The sequence below is a fragment of the Sorex araneus genome, chromosome 2 (assembly GCF_027595985.1).
Source record: "Sorex araneus isolate mSorAra2 chromosome 2, mSorAra2.pri, whole genome shotgun sequence".
Lineage (NCBI taxonomy): Eukaryota > Metazoa > Chordata > Mammalia > Eulipotyphla > Soricidae > Sorex > Sorex araneus.
In genome coordinates, this window is record NC_073303.1 from 95,009,873 (window position 1) to 95,028,384 (window position 18,512).

The 18,512-nt window shown below is 40.8% G+C and overlaps 1 long non-coding RNA gene across 3 annotated transcripts in view; it reads right to left on the bottom strand.

Annotated features, from left to right (window-relative positions):
* Nucleotides 1-362: 362 nt before the first annotated feature.
* The window catches only part of LOC129402351 (uncharacterized), a 41,426-nt gene continuing 23,276 nt past the window's right edge, over nt 363-18,512 (bottom strand). The window contains exons 3-6 of one of the 3 annotated variants that reach the window (XR_008628640.1): nt 13,620-13,747; nt 13,021-13,193; nt 10,351-10,470; nt 363-1,312 (exon numbers count right to left, since the gene is read on the bottom strand). This is a non-coding gene — a long non-coding RNA (uncharacterized LOC129402351). Of the gene's footprint in view, nt 1,313-5,598; nt 5,665-10,298; nt 10,471-13,020; nt 13,194-13,619; nt 13,748-18,512 lie in introns of those variants that run through there. The other 2 variants (XR_008628641.1, XR_008628639.1) reach the window with 2 other exon arrangements.

Below are 18,512 nucleotides of genomic sequence, written 5' to 3' on the forward strand. Positions count from 1 at the left end.
AGCAGTAGGTATTCTGGAGACCATGGTCAATGCCCAGCAACACGTTCGTAAGAACTCTGCCAGGAAGAGCACCTGAGTACAGCTGGATATGGCCCATAAACCAAACCCCGACAAACAAAACTGATTTTTCCAAGAGAACAAATCCAAATTAAAATTATTATTTTTAAATTTTTTATTTATTAATTTTTCTATTTTAATGAATTACCGTGAGATGTAGTTACAGACTTACAAACTTTTCCGATTGCGTTCCAGTCAAACACTGTTCAAGTACCCATCCCTCTACCAGAGCCCATTCTCCACCACCAATGTTCCCAGTTTCCCTCCCCCACCCTCACCCCTTCCCACCCCTACCTCTATGGCAATCACATTCCCTCTTAATCTCTCTGTCTTTTTGGGTGTTATGGTTTGCAATACAGTTATCAAACAGCCATCATGTTTGGTCCATAGTCAACTACCATACCGGGCGATCTACCATCCTGAGTGATCCTTCCAACTATCAATTACTTAGTGCTCCTGTCTCCATCCAAGATACCTTTTCCCCCCACACATGCGATTGGCTTCCAAGCCATGGGGCAATCCTCCTGACCCTTATTTCTACTGTCCTTTGGTGTTAGTCTCCTATTACGTTACTTTATATTCCACAAATGAGTGCAGTCATTCTATGTCTGTCCCTCTCTTTTTGACTCATTTCATGTAGCATTATACTCTTTATGTTGGTCCACTTATATGCAAATTTCATGATTTCATTGTTTCCAACAGCTGCATAGTATTCCATTGTATAGATATACCAAAGTTTTTTTGATCACTCATCTGTTCTCGGGCAATCAGGTTTTTCCCAGATTCTGGCTATTGTAAATAGTGCTGTCATAAACATACAAGTGCAGATGTCATTTATACATTTTTTTTGCATTTACCCAAAAGTGGTATTGCTGGGTCAGATGGGAGTTCGATTTCTAGTTTTTTGAGAAATGTCCATATTATTTTCCAAAAAGGCTGGACCAGTCGGCATTCCCACCAGCAGTGCAGGAGAGTTCCTTTCTCCCCACATCCACACCAACACCGGTTGCTTTTGTTCTTTTAGATGTGTGCCAATCTCTGTGATGTGAGATGACATTTCATTGTTGTTTTGATCTGTATCTCCCTGATGATTAGTGATGAAGAGCAGCCATTCAGCTTTCTTCTCTGATAAAGTTTCTGTTCATTTCATTGCCCCATTTTCTGATAGTCTTGGATGTTTTCCTCTTGTTGAATTCAACAAGAGCCTTGTATATCCTCCAAGTTAAAATTAACTGGCGATCCTGGTAATATATCTCTGTAAGCAATATTTAAAAAAAAACTGAATTAAGCCAATCTGAGATGCTTTGGCATCTACGTCTGAGGGTCTTTGAAGTCTTTTTCAGAAGCTCTATCACTTCACTCACTAAACACATTGTGCACCACACACACACACACACACACACACACACACACACACACACACACTGACAAGTGAAGGAAGCTCCTACAGAAAGGATCTTACTTACTTACTTTAGGCTGGCCCCCCAAGCCTTAGCAAGTGATTTGTGTCCTTTCCCTTTTTACTATCAATTAAATTATATGTTTCGATTGTTCTACTGTAAATTCACCCCCCACCGCGCCCCCCAAATCATAATGTGATTATAAACAATTGGCTTGAGCCTCAACTTCTCTCCACTCTGGTGGAAGTCAGCACTTTAGAGATCAAAGTGCTTCTTATATCTGATGCCAGAGGGCCCCCAGGGGGACTAATGTGAAATGGAGAAGAGAAAGGCAGAAGCAGCAGCCTCAACAAGGGAATCTGCCACATTCTCTCTAGACGCCTCTGCCACCTGGGGAATGTCTGAGGAAATCTCGGACTATGATCCTTTAGTAAGGTCAGTCCTAGATCTTAACCAGGCCTTTGGTGTCCCTGCTTTCCCCCACAGAAAAGAATTTCAGGAGGAGACCAAGAGTGAAATAGAACAGATTTCATTTGGAAGTTTTAAGAAAGCGGGAGTGTGTGTGTTGTGTGTGTGTGTGTGTATGTGTGTGTGAGAGAGAGAAAGAGAGAAAGAGAGAGACACAGAGAGAGAGACAGAGACAGAGATAGAAGGGAGGGAGAGAAGGAGTGTGATCTAGAAAGTACCTGGGCTTCTCCAGGGTGGAGAACGAGTTTCAGTACTCATCCAAGCATTAGATATGAAAGTACAAAAGTACACATCTCAAGAGGGGTGATGTGGGCAACATGTGTGCTCAGGCAACACATGTGCTTGGCAACAACACATGGGCTTAGGCAGCATATGCACACAGTTTCTCTCGATAGATTTGGCAACCTGTCCTTCAGACAGAGGAAAAGAGACGAATAAAGTGAAGGAAATAGGAGAGGTATTGGGATGCGCTCCCCGCAGATTCTAGGAACCTCGGGTGAGGCTGGGGTAGAGCCACGTCCTAAGAGAGACTAAGGATTTTTAAGTTGTCTTGGGTGGGGAAAAGGGACCCAAGACCAGTGGAATCTGTGTGCTGGGTCTGGCTCCTGTTATCCATCAGTTTGATGATGAAGAAGCATGGAATCATTCCTGGGAGCAAACCTCACACCTTTGTTCAAATTAGCTTTTATAGGGTTTTCCCAACCATGTGTGGCTTTGTACTAAAGTGAGTCTGTGGCTTGGGGCTTGCCTAAGGGTAGAATTGGGAGTACTTGATGTTCTTCTTGATATTCCTTTCCTGGCCTGGGAAGCTTCCCTGGACGCAGCAGGGGGAGGTGGGGTGAGTTGTTCTGCCTTGTCTGGGTCTGTGCTGGTGCCAGGAAAAGGTCTTATCAGGACTTAATTCCTGTGTCCACAAGATGGGTTTCTTAGCAGCCTTAGGGCTGTTGCTTTTATTACTTCCCAAGAGTTCATTGCCATGACCATGCTCTTTCCTATCTGCCTGCCTGCCTGCTTCATATCTGCCCTTTCGTGTGCTCTACCAATCTCCCTGGATTTCCTGTAAGCTGGTTTTAAATACCAGGCCATGTCTATAACAATCCCCCTTGGAGCCTCTGGATTTACTTGTGGATAAACAAAGAGCCCTACCTCCCTGATCTTTCAAAGGCCTCATGCATATTTCCAGCCCCACCCCCACTCCCAAGAGTCTTAAAAAGCCTCTTTCCTCCAATATAGCCAGGAGATTCCCTGCCTTACTTCACTCCAGGATCTACCTACTTGCATGAGGGACTATGAGACTATCTCACCCTAAATGAGAGTCTATTTTACTAAAAGCTATATGCTCCTGAGTTTCCCTGATTTTCTTCAGCAGCTTTTTTTTTTTTTTTTTTTGAGAAATAGGAATCTGAAAATGACCAGTCCCCAATCCCTGGTATGAAAACTGCTTTTCTTTTAGGGGCCATAAAGTCGTGATGAAAAAGGTACTTAATTTGGTGGCAAGCAGTCTTTCATTCTCCTGTCTTCCCCCAGAGCTCATGCATTGTTTTTCTTATTTATGTGATTTTAAATTGATTTGTCAATTCATTTCTCTCACTCTCAAAGTTTCTACTTTGGACTGGATCCTATGCTGCTGTGTTTGTTACCAGAGGAAAGGATGCAGGATTCCTGGCCTTTTGTAGAACCCTAAGAAGTAACATACTCTCTATTCACATTTAAGAAGATCACTGACGACTCAAGTTTGATTCCTCCACCCCTCTCGGAGAGCCCGGCAAGCTACCGAGAGTATCGAGCCCACTCGGCAGAGCCTGGCAAGCTATTGGATATGCCAAAAACAGTAACAGTAAGTCTCTCAATGAGAGACATTACTGGTGCCTGCTCGAACAAATCGATGAGCAACAGGATGACAGTGACAGTGACAGTGACTGACGACTCCATGAAGGTCCACTCTTTTCCTGTTTTAATATAGACCTATTACTAACCTGGTCAGTGAACACCATGGACTGAATAATGCCCTCCAAATATGACTGTCTTAATCCTTGAATTCTATAGGTGTTACCTTGCCTCTCAGGAGAGATTTTTACAGATATGATTGAGATAGAAAGATAATTGTGGGTGATTAGCATGGCGTGTGCCCCGAGTCAGTATAAGAGAGTTTTCCAAGTATCTTTATGAGAGAGAAAGGAGCATAGGAGAAGGTCTTTTGAAAATGGAAGGCAGAGGTTGGAGCGGGTGGGCTAGGAAATGCCTGAAGCCTCACAAGCGAAAAAGACAGGATGGATTCTCTCCTGCAGCACCAGGAAGAACCATTTCTTTTACATCCTTATTTTTAGTCTGGAAAGATTCCTTTTGGACTTCTCGCCTCCAAAACTTTAAAAAAACATCAATGTTTTCTTGCTTGCTAATTTACAAGCCAGAAAACTGAGGTTTGGAACAGATAGATAAGCACAAAATTTCCAGCTCTGTTGATAAGTCAATATTACTCTGTTTGAAGGCCGAGGAGATAGAACAGGGGTTAGGATCCATAAAAAATTCAGGGAAGTAGAGAGGGAGGGGTCCCCATGACAATGGAATTGCTAGGATGTAGCATGACCACCTACCCTTGAGGGCATCAGGGCCCACCTCTGAGCACAGGAATTAGACCTGATAAGACGTTCACTTAGTGCCAGCAACAGACCCAGAGAAAGCGGGGCCTGCACCATACCCACCGTCACCTCCACCCCCAGAAGCTGGAGCAGGAACACGAGTCCAGGAAAAGGAGTTTCAAAGATCACCTGTCACTCCCAGCTCAAGACCCCTGGCAACCTCCCTAACAACAAACTTTCATCTAGGAAGAAGCCCCATGTGGAGGCAGGTTGGGGAAACGCTATTGAAGCCACCTTGAACAAACAAAGGGCACACATCCACTGCAAGCCCATGTGCTGCTTGAGCAACTCTGTGGCCGAGCACACGTGGCACCCGAGCACATGTGGTGCCTGCATCTCCCCTCTTAAGATGTGTACTTTTATGCTTTCATAGCTAAGGCTGGGACGTGTGCAAGGGCTCTCTCCAACTTCGGAGAAGCCGGTGTTCTCTCTTGAGTGTGTTACTCTCACTCTCTCTCCCTCCTTCCCCTTCATAAAAGCCTCCCAAAGAAAATGCTTCACTTCACTGCTTGTCTGCTCCTGAAATACCTGTCTTCGAGAAAAACAAAGAATCTGTACGCCTTGAGTAAGGCCTGGTACTCACTTCCCAGACGATCAGTTCTAGTCTTCCAGGCGGGTTCTCGGGTAGCAGAGGCAGATGGGGAGAAATTGACAGTCTCTCTCTCCTCTCTGCCTCACAGAAGCCACCCATGGAGGCCCACTGACGTCACATACGCTGAAACTCAGTATTTATCCTCAGCACCACATGGCCCCCCAGCGACACTAGGTAAAGCTCTGTAGGCTCTGAGCACAGCTGAGGTGACCCCAGTAGTCCGATCACTACAGGGCTCCAAGGACACCACATCTTGGGTCCTAGCACTCATCCAAACAGCTTGGTTGCTTAAGAAACAAAAGGGCTACCCGAGGCTGCTCAGCAGTACCCCCTTTCAAAATGGCTCTGTGTAGAAAAAGGAATTGTGCACTCACTCTTGCTTTATTTCTCTTTAAATATATGACTTTGAGTCTTCTAGTAAAGAAAGATGAAAACATGCCGTTGAGAAATGAACATTTGTAGTATCTTGGTCATGGATGTGGATTTGAATATGACTGTTCTTACTGCCCTGTTACAAGAAGGAGGCCCTTGAGACAAAAAGGAACAAATTCATAACAAATATTAACAATTGCATTGTATCAACTAGGAGTTGTGTTCAGTTTTGAGTTATATCCAACCCTTCCTTCATGACTTATTCAGGGAAACAACTTTTCTCATGTTTTTGTTGTTGTTGTTGTTTTTGTTTGTTTGTTTTTACTGCAGCCTTTTATTTTATGGAATCACCGTGAGAACATTTACAAAGCTTTCCAGTCTAAGTCTCAGTCATACAATGATCGAACACCCATCCCTTGACCAGTGCACACCCTCCCCCACCAAGAACCCCAATATGCACCCCATCCCGATCCTCCCCCCACCTACGTGGCAGATGATTTCCACCCTACTCTCTCTCCACTTTGATCACATTTAATATTTCGACAGAAGACCCACCATTATTATTTGGAATTTTCCCCAACATTCAGATCTGCCAATAAGACATCATTAGATCATTTGTTTTCTATTGCTGATATGAAGAGCATTTTGGATTTCTGACATTTTAGTAATAAGTCTGGAGGGATTTCTGCCAAAAGCCACTGGGTTCCGAGATTGGTTTGTGTGCCTCACTCCAGCCTTTTTTTTTTTTTAGCTATCTCTCTTCCCCTAGAATCCCTAAGGTACATTGAAGACAAGGTCAGCAAAACCCTTCACGACATTGAAGCCAATGGTATCTTCAAAGCTGGCATGCCACTGGCCAAGCAAGTGAAAACAGAGATAAATAAATGGGACTATCTCATATTTTATAAAGTCCAGAAGTAGGTGCAATGATTCAAATATACCACCACGGAATGAGATTACCATTCTGCTTTGTTATTTTTTAAATTGGTGTCTTTGTTTTATAAGTTCACATGGCTGTTATATTTCCAAGACTGTATCTGAAATGTATGCAGATGTGGAAAGGAAGGACAAAGAGTATATGAATTTCATATAGTAGAGGAGTTTTGGTGCTTGTCTCACATATGAGCATCCTAGATTAAGTCTTCCACACACATGGTCCCCAGAGCACCGCCAGAAGTGATCCTTGAGCACTTATCATCAGCATTTGTAAGTGTTGGCCCCAAGCCAAAAAATTTCTCCAAACATGAGAAAATATCAGTCACATCCCGTTGAGTATGTGTGCACATGCACTCATGCATATGTGTACAGTACTGCACATATACACACACGTTCCTCAACGAACATTTCTAGTTTGAAAAACTGAAGAGAACACTTAACACACATTTCTTACTCATTTTGTGCTCGAGAGAAAAATAATACCCAATTTATATATAGTGAGAAAAGAATTGCAAAACGAATCCCACAGGCACCCCAGAGGGTCCTGTGAAAGTCCTCCCCGCCCCAAGGGAACTAGCCCCGGAAGCCGAAAACCTCCAGAACCCAACTGCTGCCACATTCAAGGCTGTTCCCTATATGCTCAGGCAGACCCTCACATATGAGTCAACATATTCTTGGACCCCATAGCCACATTTGCAGCCACATCATAAGACACTCCCTACCTATTCTCCCTACCCATATATATACACACGAAATCTCCCATCACTCAACCTTTAACAACATGTTAGTGATATCCTAAAGAATGTCTTAATGGCCCCTGCCAAAATAGAACAATTTTCATACTGTTTCCTACATGAAAACTTTTTGTAAACATTTTCAATAGTTCTTTATAACTGATAATACAAAATATATTATTTTGGTTGTGCTTTGGGACAGGGCTTCGGACTTGGGATGGAAACATTCCAAATTTGGAGGTGGGAAGGTGTAATGGTGGTGGGATTGGTGTTTTAATATTAAATATAATCAAATATTGTGAACTTCCTTATAAAATAAATAAATGAATGAATCCCACAACATCTGAGCAATAAAATAACTGCACAGAGTTACCTGTACAGGGACAAGATGGATAAAATGACATAATAACTAAGCAATTATAGCATAGAATAAATCAATATACCTTCTAAATGAATAGAGCATGCAGAAGTCAAGCAAAAATCCCACCTATAAGAAAATACAACTCATAGAAGGGAAGATAATGTGTCACAATCTCACACTATAGAATGACTTAGTAACAACATTCTTTTCAAACTTAAAAGTAAAAGCAAAAATTGACTGAAGAGCAGGAGATGAATAAAGGAAAGTTGTGCTTAGTTTCTCAGTCCACAAAATGGAAGGCACAGAACTAGGATTTTATTTGATTTGATTTGATATTTTTTTTCTTTTTTAAAAAATTGAATCACTGTGAGCAACACGTACAAAAGCTTTCATGTTTGAGTTTCAGTTATACAATGATCAAACACCCATCCCTCCATCAGTGCACATTTTCCAGAACTAGGAAATGTCCCCAGAACTAGGATTTTAAAGAGAATTTCTTCAATGGTCCAATTACAAAGGACTGCTTAGAATAAGAGATACCACTGAGAATGTTATAGCATCAAGAACTGGTGAAAGTATGAAGCTGTTACTCATTCTAGGTTTGTGAGGGTGTGAAGAAACTTATCACCTCCATGGACAAAGGTCTATCCAATGAGCACTTAGTCACAGAGGGTTTCACTTACTGCTAATATCACAGCAATGATGATGGAATGGAGAAAATGAGAGAAAAAATCCTCTGACAACTGGTTTCTCCGTGTTTATAAACTCCTACTAGTCTCTCCCATTGGTGTATGGAATCCAAACAGAGAAGATTGGCGAAGTCAAACAGGGTAATTTGGTCTAGGGTCAGCTTATCAAGGTACAAAATGGAGTAAAGAAATGCAAATGAAAGACGGGAGCCCTGGGGAAAGTAAATGGAGCACTACCACACAGGTGCACCATTACCAGATGTACAATATTTTAGGAACTCCACAACTTTCTCTTTTCAGAAGCCTCCTAGTTCATATTATTGATATAGGGTAAAGCTCCTATGACCAGAGTTTTCCATCTGAACACTGCCATTATCTCTGCCTCTTCTCAACCCAACCTCAATCAGGCCTTTCCTAGAGGGAACTGATGCATCTTCTTCACTGGATCGTAGCCAGCTAGAGTCAATCTAATTCTGGCTTCCCCAGCGGCAGTCCCTGGGAGCCAAAAACCACTAATTAAATGCTCAGGAGTGTGAATGCTGTCATTTAATGGGTTTTGATCAGCAGTGAATGTGTTAAGTTTGGAGGAAAAAAACCCAACTTTTTACAACCTCCCAGTCATAGTTTATTTGATCAAGGAATCAACTGTGCTTTCTTCAGCTGCTATGACCAACTTGTATTTGCTTCTTTTTCTTCTCTGCCTCTCTCTTAAACTCCTGGGACTGCATCCACTTAATTGAACTTAGCTCTGCTCATTGCTTTTGAGGAAACCTAAACTAAGACAATCTGTTCAAAAAGTGATCCAAGAAAACAGATTTTCATGAAGAAGCCTTAGAGTAGAATTTCCCAGGAGTCTGAGGAAGGATAATCCAGTCGTATTTGGTAAATGCAGAAATAATAACCTGCTGTATGAAATGACATCAATGCTACTAAAATTTCACCAAATGTTAATTGGAGTGAGTTGTGATTCAAAAACTAGGGGATTAAATGATTTCTTATTTTGACCAAATGGAGACAATGGTGCTTGTGAGAAGTGTGATATAGAGTGATCTCTTTTTATGACATCTATGGGTTTAAAAACAATAGAGATAAGACAGTAGTTAATTGCTCTTAGTGTTACTATAAAAGGCAAACTATTCTAGGACAGTTTCATAATCTTACTTCAAATAGCCATAGGACAGACTGAAAATACAGGTCAGGAAGTGAATCCTTGTAAATTCAAAGAACAATGAAATTTTGAAAATACTCGTAAGTAACATCTGAGTCATGGTAGGCGAAGAAGGAGACCATGAGACTGACATGGAGATATTGGGGTAGATGAACTTGGAAGTCTAAAGACATTTTCTCCGAACTTTCTGGCTGCAAAAGAGGTTTTCTCCCTGAAAAAGGAAAAGGGAGCCTCTTATATGTTAAAAAAAAGACTTCCTCTGAATTTGATGTCTCTTGAAATGTTTAACTTTTTTCAAGATCTGTCCTCTCCAATACCTATAGACTGATAAACAATATTACAATTCACTGAAGTCCCAGTCTTTTGGGGACAAGTCTTACTCTTGTAATAAAGAGTTCATAGAAAAGAAACAGAATATTCCCCTTCCTCACCATGAGTCAGCTTTCATAACCTTCTTTAATTCGCTGTCTGCCATATGTCCCCAGTACTCTAAGTCAGAAGATATACTTACATGCCCAGTCACTATTTTTCTTAGTGACTTACAGTCTTTTACAGAGGGAAAGGGAAATACACTGGAAGCTAAATAGAAAACTTCAGTTTTAAATTTCAGTTTTAAGGTTAATTAAGAGAATGGCCCATCTAATTTCCTATTTTAAGCACAAGTACCCCAATACACTATTTTCTTAATTTGAACAGGTCATGGATTATCAACTAAAAGTAATTGTATATAGCACGCCCATTATATATAGTGCAATGTATATATAATGCATTGTATATAAGACACACACAGAAGAACATAAAATGACAGCAGAGTAAAGAATGATAGACATTTACTTTTCTCTCATTTAAGAAATGTCAGAAGCATGTAATCCTAGGCTGGAGTAACAATTTTATACTTTCTTCAGGGAACTAACTGCTTGTCTGTCAGACCCACCTTTGTTCTTTCATGAAGAACTTCTATTCTGAAGATGAAACTTAACATGAAACATTTGGAAGTGTGGAAGATGTCGAAGTCCAACATTAAGTACCCACTCTCTGTATTCAGCTGGGGCACCTATAGAAGAAAAATATTAATCAATTAATTAATTATTTTGTTTTACTCAGCAAGTTGAAACAATTTTCTAAGAAGCTCCTCCAGTCCAAAATTCAAATGTCCCCTTTTCATCATGCACGTTTTACTTATATCCATGGGAGATTAGAAATCTTGTGTTTTAACTGGGTGCATTACCGCATTAAATAAAATTGAGCTCCTAACATTGAGAAAGTAGTGATGGCTATGGGGAGGCAATAAACAGTTTCTATTCATTGCCACAGATGCCTTTCTTCATTCAATGAATGCTGGGAACTCTGTCAAAGATGAGGAAAAAGCAAAAAATTAAAAAAAAGATAAAAATATAAGCCCTGGTATCGAGGAACCCTTATCCGATGGAGATGAGACAAATATGTCATAAGTGAATATATTTCAGTGACTGCTGCCCCTCAGAAAAGACTGTACCAGGTAAATTGTTACTAATAAAGTGGCTATTATCACCTGAGTCTAGGGTTTTGTTGAGACACAAATTTTGCAGGGCACAGCCTTGGAAAGCACAAAGATTTTCTTTAAGTGAATTGGAAAACTATTTAAAACAAAATAGAAGGTTAGAAATTATAGCCCAAGCCTTAGGGACAGTCTGGTTTGAGTTTGCGAAGAATGTAAGAGGAGAAATGGAAATTGGAAAGGAGGCCAGCTCTATACGTCATCAAAGGCTTGAACACCATGCTCACCTGCTGGGGTGTTCTAATTGTAGGAGACCCATTGAGCAGAAATGCATGGTCAGCCACTGTCCTCTGCAGAGCTGTGGCCAAATTTTTTCTTCCTAATAATATCCTGAGGATTTCCCTTTCAGCAAATACCTCTTCTTTACAATAAGCTCAGTCATGCCTCCCTTTAAATCCAAAGGTTCACAAGTAATCCAGAGAGCAATGCCTGTTTAACTGATAGAGTTTTTCCCAGGCTCACAGAAATGTGAGACTGACTTGGTTAAATTTATTGAAACTCCATGTATTTGAGGACAGGGAATTGAGTCACACCGACCTGTGCTCAGGACTTACTCCTCTCTCTGTGTGCAGGGATCATTCCTGGCAGTGCTCAGGAGACCTGGACAGTGCGGGGTACCAAACGAAAAGCCCATGTACTTAGAAAGTTAGGTTGTTTTAGCGACCCTGACTAACTTCAGGTTCTTGAAGATAATGAGAGATACTTTCAATGTTATAAGTTCTTTGTTTACAGAGCACATATATACATTCTTTGCTGTTTGACTCTTCAATGGAATCAGCAGCAACATACTGGGGACAATATGGTGCCAGCAATAGCAACTTCCATATATGGAACAGAAACCTCAACTCATCACCTTTCTACAGAGAGCTGAGTTTATATATGTTCCAGCTGAATATATATTTTCTATATTCCTGTCTTTTAAATACTTCTGCATCTGATTGCTTATGCCCTATGCAAGTGAGATTTTGTAGAATGACCAAATGAGTTGCATAGGCAAACAAGGGACTAATTGTAAGTCTTGATTATTTGGACCTTCTCTTCTCACTTCCTCCATAATAGGGTCACTGTTGCATGGTCACTAGGCAGGAGAATAAATCCTGGATAGCTCAAGTGAGAGTAGAAGGAGTAGGGGAAATAAACTGAGTTGAGAAGAGATAAACGAACTTGTTAACCATTTTGGCACTCCTGGACTCTCCTATACTTAGAAATCCTAGACTTTGTATTTCTTTTTTTTAACTTTTTTTAAAAAAAATTATTGAATCACCCTGAGATAGTTACAAGCTTTCATGTTTGGGCTACAATCTCACAATGATAAAACACCCATCCCTCCACCAGTGTACATTCCCCACCACCAATATCCCGGGTATACCCCTCCTTTCCCACGTACCCCCCTGCCTCTATGGCAGACAATATTCCCCATACTCTCTCTCTACTTTTGGGCATTATGGCTTGCAACACAGACACTAAGAGGTCATCATGTTTGGTCCATTTTCTACTTTCAGCATGCATCTCCCACTCCAACTGGTTCCTCCAGCCATCATTTTCTTAGTGATCCCTTCTCCCCTCCGCTCATGAAGCAGTCTTCCAGCTATGGGGCAATCCTCCTGGCCTTTGTATCTACTGTCCTTGGGTGTCAGCCTCATGTGATGTTATTTTATACTCCACAAATCAGTGCAAAGACTTTGTATTTCTATGTATCTTATCTATCAAGTAAGTAGCCCCTTTTGCTTAAGCCAGTTAGAATGCTGTTTCTGTGCTTGCAATAAGAACTTTTATTAATATGGCAGCCAGGCAGGATAAACCTTCTAAAGAAAAGAAAATTTATGCATCAGACTACACCTTTAGAATGCACTAAAAAAGTAGAGTCGTCAGTTTGCTTGGTTTTCTAGGAAGGTTTAGATTTTTAAGTAGAAAGAAATAGACGGTTCTGTGTGGCTCTGAGAAGAGTGGGATGAATGACTTAGTAGAGACTATGGAGGTAAGAACATTAGTAGGCAGATTATTCTTATTATCAGGACTTTTTGTTTTTATAATTCTCAGAACTGTCCAAGAGTGGAACCACCTTACCTTGGAAGGAGTCCCCAGAGGAAGGGTTGACATAGCCTGGCCTTAGATGGCAGAGCTGACTTTGAATGCTGGCTCTGGCACTCACCATCTGTGTGGCCCTGGGCATCATTCCATCTCTCAGCTTGCTGCTTCATCTGTGAAATGGTGATACTAACAGTATCTACTTCAGAAGGCTGCTTGGAGGATGGCATGAAATAAAGTTAGCAAGTCCTTGGAAAGTTCTAGTTGTCAATACCGAGAAGTTCAGAGCTCTCTTATTGCTAATATAAGCTGGACCATCACTTACTATAGATGTTTTAGAGAGAGCCAAGGGCAGACACAAGCAAATTAGACTCAGGACTTTGTTGAAATTTTCTTACTAGGCAAGTTTATGTTTTGATTTTTATTTCATATAAAAGATGTATAAGGCCATATCAGAGATGGATGCTTGCCACAAATTTTGACAGACTTTCCTTGTAAAGCTCTTTTGGGCTTCCTTAAAATACATTTTGCTGAGCTTTAAAATAAGTAGCATCTATCTGCTTCCAGCTTTCTGGACCTGGGGTTATTTCTGCCCTCAGCTACTTTAATGAAGTTGTTAGAGTGACAAAGTGTATTACCAGTCGTGGTTCAGGAGAAGGCTGGGTCAGAACGATGTTGTTTTGCAGCAGCCTTGATGAAAATTGATCAGCCATGGAATATTTCTTGGTACCATCCCACACCATCCGAGGCTCCCAGGCTGGTGAATCTAGTTATAAGAGTTTCAAGTCAATGCCATTGCTTAGAGGTTAAAGTACCATCCTTTAATTTATTAGGGATGTTGGAATTTTTATCTAGAGATCTGAGAACATCTTTAATGTACATCTGGATGTCATTTTTGTTTGTTTTTTGATTTTTGGGTCACACCCGGCGATGCTCAGGGGTTAGTCCTGGTTTTGCACTCAGGAATCATTCCTGGCGGTGCTCGGGAGACCATATGGGACGCTGGGAATCGAACTCGGGTCGGGTGCATGCAAGGCAAATGCCCTACCTGCTGTGCTATCACTCCAGTCCTTGGATGGCATTTTTAAACTGTCTACCTTTGTGTAATCACTGCCAAGATCAATATAAATAATTATTTTATCCATTGCTCATTGCTGGTCATTACACCTCCATACCTACCCATCAGAAGAACCATCAAAAACTGTGAAAGCAACCACTGAAATTATTTCTCCCAACCTTACCCTTTGTGTAAATGGAATCATATGGCATGCTGTGTTCATTTTATTTTCATCAACTTAAGATCTGTGAGATTTGTCCATGTTTCCATGTACAGCTATAGTTTATTTGTCATATTATAGTGTAGTTACTGATTTTGCATCTAAACGATCACTTCCCAAAGTTATAGATTTGACTTCGCACAAACATAACTTTAGTATGTATTTAACATTACATTCAATTCATTAATTAATGAGTGAATCAGTACAGCATTAAAAACAGGTTCCAGTGAGAATTTAACTTACTGAGATTGATATTCTCTACCAGATTGAATTTTTTGGTGTTGCTATGCACAGAAATCAATTTAATTGCGAAGGACAAGAAATATTTGCCTTGCTGTTAGTTTTCCATAATTTAACCTCTATCCCTCCAGAGATGTAGTCATCATGTTAATAAAAAGAAAGGTAAATAGCCTAGATACTCAGAAAACCATTGTGGGGTAGGGCTGGAGTGATAGTACAGCAGATGAGGCGTTTGTCTTGCACATGGCTAACCCTGGTCCAATCCCTGGCATCCCATATGGTCCCACGAGCAATGCCCAGAGTAATTCCAGAGTGCAGGGCCAGGACATCTCCAGGCCTGAGCATCTCCAGGTATGACTCCATAAGTGAAAAAATATCACTGTGAGACCATCTGAATAACAGCAAACATTGAACTAGAAGAACACCCAGAGTATCTGTGATTCTTTTCCAAGACTCATAAAATATTTCCTCACAATGCCAATGTATTTTTATTTATCCATTCATTTGTTGATGATTATCTGAGTTATTTATAGTTTGGAGTAATGAATAAAGCTACTCAGAACATTTTTGTGTCTTTTTGTAGACAGATGCACTCATTTTTGTGAAGTGTATACCTGGGATATAATTGCAAGTCTGTAAAAACTATGCACATTGAGCTTCAGTAGTTCACTGTCACTATCACTGTCACTGTCATCCCGTTGCTCATCGATTTTGCTCAAGCGGGCACCAGTAATGTCTCCATTGTGAGATGACAAAGCCCGGCAAGCTGCCGAGAGTATCACACCAGCACGGCCGAGACTGGCAAGCTACCCATGGTGTATTCAATATGCCAAAAACAGTAACAACAAGTCTTTAGTAGTTATTGCTGAACAATTTTGCAAAGCCACTGTATCATTTCATACACCTTCTATTAGAAACCAGAGATATAGTACAGGGGTTAGGTCCTTGTCTTGCACACAGGCAACTTCAGTTTGATATATGGTAGTATATATGGTATACGGGCAGTGTATATGGTCCCCTGAGCAACCACAGCAATGATCCCTGAGCACAGACCCCTGAGCACAGACACCTATCCTGAGTATTGATAGGTGTGGTCTCCTCCCCCAAATAAACACATATACACACACACACAAAATAAAATTTCTCTCTCAGTTGTGCATGATTGCTCTACTTCCTTCTAACTTTTGGTGATGGGAGTCTTTTCAATTTGTATCATTTATAGATTACATAGATACCAACAATTTTATCACTTAAGATGAGAAATATTCTGCATCCACATGCATAAGAATTACCTGAGTGCCTCATTTTAAATGTAGATTTGATGGAATCCAAAGAAAATGTGGTCAATGGTATAATTGGAATTTTAGAGGGTAACTTAATTTATTATCTACAGATATTGGTTTACAATGATCATATCTAATATGTATTGGATGTAAAATGAAATTTTAACTTTAATTTAATCATTGTAAAAATTAAAAAATGAAAAATAAGACATGAATTCAGAGATCCCAAGTTTGCTCTAAGAAGTGTTGATGTAGTAGCTCTCAATTCAGTTCAGAAATCACATTATTAATAAGCATGTCATTGCTAAGAAAATGCTTTTAGAAATGTTAATGTAAATTAATCTTAACTGGATAACTTATGTGTTCCTCTAGTTACTCTTTCCCCATAGCTCATCATACTAGTGAGAATCAGGTTGGCTCACAAAATTTCTGAATGACAACCATGTATTACCTCCATTTCCCTCCAAATTAAGAATTGTTCTTAATATATTTTTAAAATGGAGAAATTGGAATTATGAGGACAGGTAAGGACAGCAAGGAAATTTTCCCAAGAACTCCGAGAATCAAAGCTTAGAATCAAGGGGTCGTCCTATACCTATAGTGATTTTTCTAATATGCCAGAATAGTTTTATTATTTTGCTAGAGAGGTGATTTCTCCTTAATAGGGTCTTTAGTAAATTTCAGTTTATTAATCATATAATATCTGAGCTTCTTTTATAGCAAAGGGGGCCAGGAGCACAACTCCTTGTCTGTGTTACTTCTCTGAACCCAGTATCCCTGTTTTTCCTTTACATAGACCTGTCATCTCCACTCCTGGGTGCTAGGTAAAAAACTAACAAACCAGGGGACCTTAGCAGCACTAAATTCCACAGGACACTTTTTCACAGATATACAATTAGTACAACATGCTTTTTTTTTTGAGGGGTGGGGGTTGGCACACCCAGCTATGCTTATGACTTATTCCTAGCTCTGTGCTAAGGGACCACTTTGGACAGGCTCAGGGGGCCATATGTAGTGCTAGGAAATTGAACTGGGTGGGCTGCATGCAAGGCAAAAGGCCTATGCACTGTACTATCTCTCTAGCCCCAACACTACTTTTTAATTCATATAATAAAATACCATTCCTAAAACCTGAGTTTTATCTAAACCCAAATACATCTTAAGAGCAAAATGACCTGAGAAGTGGGTAAGGAGATAGTAATTAGTTGGTCCTGGAGGTATAAATTGGGAGTTCCATTATAATGGAAACTCTTGGGGCATCATTGCAAAAAGAACAGGGAAGATATATTCAAAAGGAATTACCCTTAAAGTCCAAAGAAATTAATTTTTCAAGTTGATATTCTTCCATCCTCATATACAAGCCAGTCTAGTTAGATACACTCTGTCATCTTTTTGCACTGTTTTATCCTGACTTTCATTGCCCAACACTGTAACCCTGGGCCAGTTATTTCACATCACCGGTTCTTTATTTTAACACCTGTACAACTGGACAAGGAGCACTAACCTCAGAGGGGAGAAAGGAATATATGGTATACAGGGTGTCTGGAGAGTTCTAGAACATGGGAGATGCTCAGAAAAGATATGTTTCTGTCCTGACCTCCTTGGGAGCACAGACTATGCCCTGCGGGTCCCTCAGCCAGCTCAGTACAGCGATATAGTGACAGCATGTGACTTTTCTCTCTACTCTCCTGCTGAGACCGGCATGAGTCATTTCATGCTCTGCACGGGCAAAGGGAGGAGGTCAATGATGATATCAGTGGGAGGGACTGGGAAGAAACATATTCGTGCAGCAGGCGCTATAAATTCGGGAGAATGAGATCATAGCATCATCAATTTCAAGAGCAGAGCAACACCCCAACTCGATATGGGGGAGTAGGTATCTTAAAAGCTGTGACTTTTGCTGACTTGCAACAATGATCAGTAAACCGTACTGCACTTTCAGTGTGTGCCAAGCACTGTGTTGAGCAACTTTCATGCATGTTCTGATTTATACTCACAGTGACCCTGCTGCCTGGGTGCCATGGGCATCTCAGCTGACAGAAGGGGCAGGGGGGCACTGGGACACCAGGATTTATGAGGTGACTCAGCTACATGGCAATGCAATTCATATGGTTCATCTGACTCCCACCATGCCTGCTCGGGACTATCTAGTGTCAGGGGCTATAATAGAGATTGAATACAGTAACTTTAACATGTCTAACATGCAGAAGTTAATTTTTTTCATGTCTCAATCTTAATGCAAGTGGTGAGGGAGGGATTGTGCTCCTTCCATTATTCAGCCCTCATGGAAGTGTTTCCGCATTTGGATGTTTCCTGAGGATTTGTCCTCTCACCCTGGGAAGGATGGAGAGAAAAGGATCAGGAGAAGAAAAGACATTTGGTTTCCATTAGACTTGCTGCTACGTCACTGGTTTATCTGTGGTTTGACGTCTTTATGGAGCAGCAAGAGAGGTATGTGAATGTCCATTTTGTTTAATACTTACTGTTGCTTTTACTTACGCAATAATGAAGAAGGGAAGTATTAGTGGGCAGCCCACACTCCTTCCCGCAGCCTCTCAGCTACACATTGGGAGATAGTGGGCAAAGCACAACTAGGACTTTGGCATCTAAGACAAAGCAGAAATTTCAACGAAAGCAAACCTTTGTAGGTATCTGCAAAGCACAGGCAAATAAATGAGAAGTCATAAATTGAATCCGTATAAGCTACGGCTCTGCAATGAAGTGGATAGCA